We start from the raw sequence: 9,556 nt of genomic DNA, 5'->3' as shown, positions 1-9,556 counted from the left end.
AAATGCTTTTTGGACAAGGACACAACATATATATATATATGAATGCAGAATGTAAAGAAGCATACGTATCTAGGAGTATATTAAAAAGCTAACACAGCATGTGCATTCTGGTTTTGAGCTGTTAGTGTCACAGTCAGATAAGAACTGGTCACTGCCAGAGTCTCAAAACAGGTGTTACCTGCTTCCTCACCATAAAGGCTCTGAACTCCACACTCTAGAGTGTACGAGTTTCAAAGATGTTCTCATTTTTGTGGTCGCTGCCATTTTTTTGAAATTTGAGTCACCCTGGAAATGGCTCGGTGGTTCTGTGGAGGCCAAACTGAAGCTGCACTCACCTGAGAGGGTCTTGCCCGGAACTTGTGGTAGAAGACACGATCCTGTAGAGGTGTAACGCCAATGAAAACTGGACCCTGCAGGCAGTGATGTGCTCCTGCTGCTTAGAAGTGGATGCCTTCAGCTTGAAACTTCATATTCTCATTGGCTGGAAGGAGATTAGTTTATTTACCAAGCCTCATTTGTAGTAAGGCTTGGGGGACATTTACTCGTTTATTTGTGGAAACGGAAAACATTTCGCAGCAGAGAAGTAATGAAATCATTTTGAAAGCCCCCCGACGCAGTCCCCGACGAAGAATGAGAAAACAGTTGACTTTTCCCAGACCTTTGACACAAAAAAAAACAGAATCCGCAATTAAATTAGCCCTCCCAATCAAATCAAGTCTTCATTAAGTGAGATCCCCCAAAGCCCATGGAATGGCAGGCACAAGAGTGTGCGTTCTCTCTCTCTCGTGCCCTTTGTCTCGCTCACTTTCTCTGTCGGTCGCTCTCCAAATGTCCATTTGTACCTATAAAATGGAGTTTATAACAAAAGTGCAGGAGGGGTGACGACGACCAAGCTCAATCAGACCCATCTGTCAGTAATTGGCAATCCTGACAATCCATTCCTCTCCCAAACGCTATAAATACCTACGAGATCCCTATCTCTCTGTCTTGCACGTATCCTGCATCCCACCTCCACCTCCATCTCCACCTCTGCAGCTGCCCCTGGGTCACCCTGCATGGGGGTCCTGGCCTCCTTGTCCTCTGGCGGGGAGGCCAGCCCTCAGCCAAGAGGGTTGAGACACAATTTCGCTCCATGATGCTTCCGTCTTGGGTGTTTGTCCTTCCTCGTGAAACTGCACTCTTAAAATAAGTGTGGGGGCAATGATCCCACTGCCATCAGAGGGGAACACCCACAGCTGAGTACAGAGACAGACCTCCAATGCTCCGTGGCACATCGTAGAGCAGGCAGTGTGGTCACCCTCTTGTGATCCAGGAACTGGCTCTGTAGGCCTTTCAGATATTCATAGTGGTGTTTACAGTGCTTGCGTGCCTGAAATTCTTACGGTTCTTGTCGTGCTGCATAACCTCGCCAAACCAATCCCAAAGGTGCTTTTAAATGCAGGGTCGTTTTTTTCTAGTTTGTTTCATGTGTTGCGGAGGCACTTGTAAAGAAATCCTGGTCTATATATAATCCGGGTTCAAGCATCCCTGTCCCTGGACATGCATGTCATCATGTGGTAACTGCTTATAATCTGGGTGTGCAATAATCATGGTGAAGAATTTTAGAAACTACGTGGAGTTGTGGTAAAGCAAAATAAATATGCGGAATAAATATGGTAAAATTCATAAAGTGAGATCTAATTTTTCCATGGAATGAAACTGGAATTTTTAAATCAATTGTTAATGGAATGAATGGGATAGAATTGTTAAATGGAATAGTCTCATAACACATAATATGTTCATTTTTCTGTATGTCTTTCCAATGGATGCATCTTAAAATCTATAGTGGGACTAAACAGTTTTTAACAGGTTTTTGTGTATCATCTTTGAAAAAGAGAAGGTAAAGCTATGTCCCCCAAGCCTTAGGACTGTTCTGTCACTGCGCATGGCTGGTGACTATCCCACGCTGACCTGATCCGCAACACAGAAGCTCAAGATGTGACAGAGGGCCCAGCACTCGACAGAGAGGCCCGACACACAACACAGAGATCAGAGACGCGACAGGGAGGCCCGACACACAACACAGAGATGCGAGACGCGACAGGGAGGCCCGAAACACAACACAGAGATCATAGACGCGACAGAGAGTCCCGACACACAACACAGAGATCTGAGACGCGACAGGGAGGCCCAACACACAACACAGAGATCCGAGATGCGACATGGAGGCCTGACACACAACACAGAGATCCGAGACGCGACAGGGAGGCCCGACACATAACACAGAGATCCGAGACGCGACAGAGAGTTCTGACAGAGAGACCTGAGACATGTCAAGGCCAGCAGTCGACAGAGAGGCCCGACGTGAGAGCTTGGCTGGACATCCGACAGAGAGACCAGACACACAACGGAGAGGCCTAATCCATGTTGGAGAGTTCCAAGACACGAGACAGAGAGCCTAATCCATGACAAAGAGGCCCGAGACATGAGAGAGAGGCCTGATATGCCACAAAGAGGCCAGAGACACAACAGAAAACCCAAGACCTGACAGAAGCACAGCAAACAGCTGCTGTGAACCTGTTGTGGTGAATCAGGAGCACAGTGGTGGGTGTGGGGGAGGCACTGGCCACCACCTCCAGCAGAAATACCCCCCAGAGGACATCATGAAACCTGCAGGAATCCACCTGATCTCTTCGCCCCTCACCAGAAGAAAGCACAGTACCTCTTCTGGGCTAGTCAATGTGTATCAAATCTGCAGAGGCTGCAATGCACTGCAGAGAGTGTGAGATGTGCTGGGAAGGCCCCTGAACTGCAGTAAGACAAGATGCACCTGTTTCCACTGGTGCCAGAAGCTGTTTGCTGTGGGTACTGGTTAGCTGCCTGCGCAGATTTTGGCCAGTCAGCTGTGTTCCAAGTCAAGGCTGGACTGCAGCATCTGTCTGCAGTAATTGTGTTACCCACCCCATTCCCTGAGGTCCGCAAGACGCGTATTTGAATAATCTTGGTATAAAGAAAGGATTTTGTCATTTCCATCCATTTTACAGAACCAGGAGCTCATGTGTGATGGACGTGTCAGATATCACAAAGATAATCGCATGTCAGTTCTTTCACGACCAAATCTTCTTTTATTCCTGGATTTTGATGAACAGGATTTTAATAAATGTGGTCTCAAGCAGGGGTAAGTGTGACCCATTTAAATGAGGTTAGAATCGCGCCACACCACCGCCTGGTGTAAAAGCCCACACTTGTATACTGGCAAACTATGGAAATATTGAGCCATTATAAAGACGAAGCTGAAACTTTCAGAAAGATTCAGAAGGAAAGGGCCAGCGCACCTGTGCTGTAGCAGAGCAACAGACTCGGCCATGCGGAGTTCAGAGGAGTGAGTGTCAGTGCCAGTGTGCGCGGGGAGATGGAGCGTGAAGCACAAATGGTCCAGGAGGAGCTGTCGGTGACCTGCCGGTCAGGCAGGATTCAGAAACGAAGAGCGAGCAAACAAGGTTTGTTCCCAGCAAGGGCTCGCTCTCTCTCTCTCTCCCTCCCTCGCTCGCTCGCTCGCTCGCCTGCTTGCTGCTCCTGCACGAGGCGCTTACCTGACAGATATCGGTGCCGAAAATAAAGCAGGGGGAAAAGATAACTGACCCGGAGGACGATCTGCTGAGCAGAGGAGGCTTCGTGTGGAGTGAGCACATGATTGAAACCTCCGTCCGTGGTGACATTAGTTCACATTAGCTGGTTGGTGGCCTTAAAAAGTGCCAATTAAAAAGGAATATGTATTATATCTTGTACAGAACAACAGACAGCTGCTAATTAAGTTTTCTCTCAGAAGCGGCAAATTTATTGGCTGAATGTACCCAGAGTCTGCAGGGCAGAGGGCTAGAGCTAAGGGCATGGGCTGCTGGGATTGAAGTGTTCAGAGAGAACGGTGTCTAGAGAGACCGAGAGACTGGGAATTGACAATTTCCACAGCCCTGCCCCGATATCCAAGTGGAACAGAGTTTCTGATTCTGAACCGATGTACATGGCTCTTGGGATGCAACCTTGGTGTCAGCAAAAGTTCACAAAAACCTGCAGGGAAACAAATTCGGCTCCGGGACCACAGCAGTTGGGTGGAAAAGGCATCTCATTCTCCTCTTGAAAAAAAAAAACGTTTTAAAAAGAAAAGTCTTAAAAGCACAGGCCCCGGTTTGTATCGAAACCTCACCCCAGCACCCTCTGTTTGCAAAGCTGAAACCTGGGTCTCCAAGACAGCAGTCTGCAGGCACGTTCACAGCCAGAGACTGAGATCTGCAGGTTGTGAGTGGTGCAGGATCCTCTTAATTTCTTCTGTACCTGCATTGTCTGTAGTTCCACCGACTGACACATTTAAACCATTGTCAGGAGACACAAGTTCTAGTGTGGGGCAGAAGGATTTCAAAATCTCCCTCCCCCCCCCACATTTGAGTACTGGGACATGACCTTGGCATTCTAAATGGGTGGTCCTAGGAGAGGGGGGAACACAGGCAGGATTATGCTTCTTCATAAGCATGTCCCCCCATAAAAAAACAACGGGGTAACAAATGGAAAAACTGGATTGTGAAAAAAAAAATGTCAGTGCTCCCCAAAATATATAGCCATCCTGTGATGCTTTCAGTGCTGTGTGATCAGATCAGATCCTTCACAAGCAGGGAGGGGTGTAAGCCTTGTGCTCTAGAGCATTAGTGCTGTTAAGACCCAATCTGTAATCTGAGCTAATTTCCTGTTCTCTGACAGTATTGTTTCTCTCTATGTCTCTTACAGCAGCATTAGGGAATCACGCAGCTCTCTTTGGAAACCTATTGAGGCCATTTGCCATATGATTTAACATTAAATACTTGCACTAATTAAAGCTTGCAAAAGAACTTTGTGTTTTTACGGTTTGTTTTTCGGAAACTGAAAATGCCAAATTGTTTAGTGTCTTATTATGCTTCTGAAATTTCACCGAGACCTCCTGGGAAAATGTTTGTCCTTTTAAATATATGGTAATTGCTTTGTTTTGAACCTATTTGGCAACTCCTCTCTTAAAATTGCCTTCCAGTAATTAAATCACAGTGTATTCTGATGTGAGGAACTGCAGAGGCTGCTACTGAATTTAAAACAAATCTCAGCACTTCTGTATATATATGAAAAAAAGGAGTGTAGATGTAAGATGAACAGCGTATGTTTTCACATGATTAGAGTTAAACATTGACCTAACACAACAGTAGTGTGTAATATACAGTATAAGTAATGGGGCATATTGTTATCTGTTTATTCAAAAATAAGGGGCAATCAGTCATACTATAGATCTGAAGACTTCAGCACTGCGCAATGATCTAACTCCGCTCAGTGATTCTTGTCTAGAATTATAAAGTGTGTAATAGTTTTTTTTTTTGCTGTGCATTTTAATCTGTCATCACTGGAGAGTAAATAAGTCGGCACCTGAGGTATTAGAAAGGAAGACAAAAGCAAGAACAGACACTCTGGGCCGCCAGGATTTCGTTACAAGCAATAAGACAGTGAGAAATTAGCTTCACACAGCTCTGTCTTCCACAAACACAGGCCTCTCATACTCTTCCAGCCAAATCAATAGAGCAACATGGCATTGAGAAACGGCCATAAAGCACCGCAAGGAGTGTGACTAGAGCCAATCTATAAATTATTTGTTCAGTGTACTTATGTAAAAAGGTTGTCACTCAATTTGTGCTGAAAGACTCTCAAATGACACACCATCAAATTTGTATTTCGCCCTCCCTCCCTCTTCTCTCCCCGACAGTATCGGGTCACCTGGGGCAAAGCAAAGCAGAAATCATTATTTTCCCTAATAAATAAATTAGTTGCCTATATTTCATGTTTCACTCAAGCCCCCTGGTATTGCAGGCCTGAATAATATATAACAAATAGCTCCGTTCATTTATTAATAATTGTGCCTTTTCCCCGCAATCGGGGCCCGATGGATTAGCTGGCGGCCCTCTTGAAGGACAAATGGTTATGCCGCTGGGAACATTTAAATTTCTTCAGTTTAGGGAAAACCGCGCGGAGATTGACAGCTGTTCCGGCACTGTCAGGCAAAGCGAGTTGATGGAGCCGTTTCTGCAAAGGAAGGTGGCAGGCAGTTTGGAAAAATAAAATAAAAACTAGCGGGACTGGCAGTAACGGCTTGATTATGACAGTGCGGGGAGTAGAAGGGAGTCCGGATTAAGCGCAAACCTAAAAGACGGACGCGACTGAGAGCCGCTGAGGGGGTGGCGGTTCACCATTTGATTGCGACGCTAATCCCGCGCTTGTGTCGCCGCCCCGATGAACGGTATATCTCTCGTCCTCTCTCGCACTTCTCGGGACAGGTCCGTGGCCCCAGAACCAACCGAACCAATAGCTCCCGCCGATTCTCTGCGGGTCCGACCGGAACTCTGAAAGAGGTCTGACACTCAGATGACCCGAAAGTCCCCCTTTCTTTTCTGTCACATTCTCAGCTTCTCAGCTAGTCTTGAATTATTTTTTCCCCTCAACAGGAAGTGCACATGGATGTCCACTAGAAAGAATCTCATATCCAGCTACATTTCTTCTTATTATTATTATTCACCCGTTTACTAATTGCTTCATCCAATTCAGTATCCTAGCAAGTAGTGGGTACAAAACAGGATACAGCCTGGATGGCACACCATGAGAGTCCATCACAGGGCGCACACACACAGACACACACACCAGTGTGAATTTTCCCAGAAGCAAAGTAACCTACCAGCATGTCTTGGGACTGTGGGAGGAAACCGGAGGACCCGGAAGAAACCCACACAAACACAGGGGGAACATGCAAACTCCATGCAGATAGCACCCCATCCAGGTCTGGAAATGAAACCAGGGCCACAAGACAGAAATGCTCACCACTGAGCTACCTTACAATCCATTATTATTATTATTATTATTATTATTATTATTATTATTAATGAGAAATGTTGGCAATCTGAGTGTGGGGTTTTCAGAATCCACACTGCATCATAGCTGCAATGTAGTTCCCCAGTCTTGGTGCAGAACAGCTCACTCTGGACACTCTGTGCAGCACTGCTAGAACATAATGTATAATTGGGCTCATAACTGCCAGGAATTACTCCTCCGTCTCCGTGCGTGCCATCTGGATCCGAATTCCCTAGGTGAGATGTGCACATCAAGCGCCGAGAGGGAAACTTCCATGAAATGTACAGTAAGGAGATCACCGTCACAGTCCTGCTAGCAGCGTCACAGATCGCTCGTGAAGACTGGGAAGTGGCATGAGGTGTAGGTCTGGCCATTCCCCGAATCCCACAGGGCACCTCGGTGACATTTACCCTGAAGTCTGAAAGGCCACGCGTGGGTCCCTTTTAGCGGCATTGGCCAGGTTGTGCAATGGGATTTGTTACAACACACATTGTAAAACCCAGCGAGTGGGTTAAAGCCCTTGACTGATTGCAGGGATTGTAAATGTGCTGAGCCACGCCATCTCTCCCCTTCCATGGCTCATCGCCCCTGCCGGAGCAGGTGCCTGGGTCGGCAGCAGGCCGGGCAGGCCCAGGGATGACTGCTCCAGTGACTCTTAAACCACTTTATGTGTTTTCTCTCTCTGCATATTTCATGTGACATGCATTTGATGGAATATTACAGACCCTGCCAAAAAACCGAAAGGCAAGCTCTTTTATAATGGTCCTTCTCGATGCAGCGTCGCCGGACTTCTGCTTTATTATCACGCTGCTTTCGCCACTGCCGGCGAGTATATAATTCATAATTATGTGCGCTCTGCCGGAGCATTGCTGTGAACCCAGCCATTAGTCTCCTGCTGAAGAGCTGTCTTTTTTTCCCCGGGAAATGTAAAAGCGGCGCTTCTTGAAAACAGTCCAGTTGGGCGGCGTCCAAGCCAATCCGACCAGAGGCAGCGCTCCCTTCTCTCCTCCGCTGCCTCTACGCCCGCTTCAGAGGACAAGATCCTCCCGGGAAGCTCGGCTGATGAATCCACACACCTCGGAGTCTGGCCCGCCACTGAACCGGGATCATGTTCAAGAAGAGCAGGAGTGTTTTGAGATCCCCCCCCCCAGGAAGAGAGCAACTTGGGCGGGTATCCCAGAGAGACCCTTTAACCAACACCAGCAGTCACGCAAGAGCACAGAAATGGCTTAACTGCCCCTCCAAAGGCTCCCTCCCAATATTAAGGCACATAGGCTTCCAGGGACAGCGTGCTGTTGCTGCAGCTGACAATTCAAACATACCTGCGGACTTCCAGGTGGGGTCTCTTGACGGGAAAGGGAGGAAACGGTGGTCACCGACTAGCTTTCTCTTTGTGGCTGAAGCTCCTGCAGGGGGGACGTGGCTGAGCTCAGAGGCCTGTGGGAGTCTCTGCGAGCTCAGGATTGGGGCAGGAGGGCCGCTGATGCCTGTGTTTTGATGTGGAAGCAGGGAAGAGGATGTTCATGTCCTCCTCCCGTCTGTATGAGCCCGACTGCTGGGATATAGCTGTCAGGAACTGCATGCAAACACCCCGCCTTCCCACGAGCGCAATTCACCGCAAACGGCCACGCACCAGTGAACACGGCACACACTCCCTTATTTAAACCCTCGCTCTCCTCTTGGACCTCGCTCACTTCTGAGTTCTCCTCGTCGAGTCGCTGTACAACTGCGTTCTCCTGAAGACTAGCTTTTCTCTCATCTGTCCTTACTGGCTTTTGACAACCGTACTCGACCACGACTTTGCCTCGCGTTTTTGGATGAGTTTTTGATTGGGAAGCTGATCTACCTCCTGACCAGACCCCGCGGGAGACTGCTACACACGGGGTCCCGCCTGCTCCAGCCTGCTATTCCCTGACAATAACATCTCCTCCTCTCCCCCCTCTCTCCGTCTCTTCCTCTCGCCCCCTCCCACCCCACCCCTGGTCCTGCTGGCTGCTCTAACTTCAGGTAAGGAGCTTGTGACCACGCTGCCTCTCCTCTGCCCATCTCCCATCTCTCCCCCTCCTGGGAGCAAGCACCCCCTCTGACACGGATGAGCTGCCTGGGACCGCGCCCGCTTATTCTGGGCGCCCCAGCTGTCCCTATCTCCTTGCGATACTGGCCGGGTCCCCAGAGTTAAGGCTTCTTGGTGGCGAAATTGTTTGGCTGTTCCCCGGAGCGCAGACGCCCAGCCCCGCACAGCTGTGCAGCTGCCGGACAGATGTGTTGTCTTCGACGCTCAAGACGCTTCACGGCTGGCTTCAGCCCGCCGGCACCGCGGCGACTCAGCGTGTTTTCCCTGGAACGTGTCCGCGAAAACCCTGGCCGAGAAGAACTCCTGAAACAGGCCTCGAAAAACAATGCCCCCCCCCCCACTGTTGACGAGGCCTGTTTCTGTTTAATCTCCGAAATCTCCATCCTGTAGGGCTGGGGCTAGGGGCCGGAGTTGAATTCTCCGCCTTGCTGCGGGAGAAATAATACATCGTCTGGCGGCTCTTCTATTTTTACGCTACTGATAGAAATCTGGGACTTGACACGAGTTTGAGGTGATGTCAGAGGTGTGTTTGCCTTCCTGGTTGCCAAGACAGCACAGTTCAATTGTTAGGCCTTCTGACAACAAACGGAAGCA

The sequence above is a fragment of the Lepisosteus oculatus genome, chromosome 11 (assembly GCF_040954835.1).
Source record: "Lepisosteus oculatus isolate fLepOcu1 chromosome 11, fLepOcu1.hap2, whole genome shotgun sequence".
NCBI lineage: Eukaryota > Metazoa > Chordata > Actinopteri > Semionotiformes > Lepisosteidae > Lepisosteus > Lepisosteus oculatus.
The sequence above is the reverse complement of the archived record's forward strand: the minus strand, read 5'-3'. Positions refer to the sequence as shown.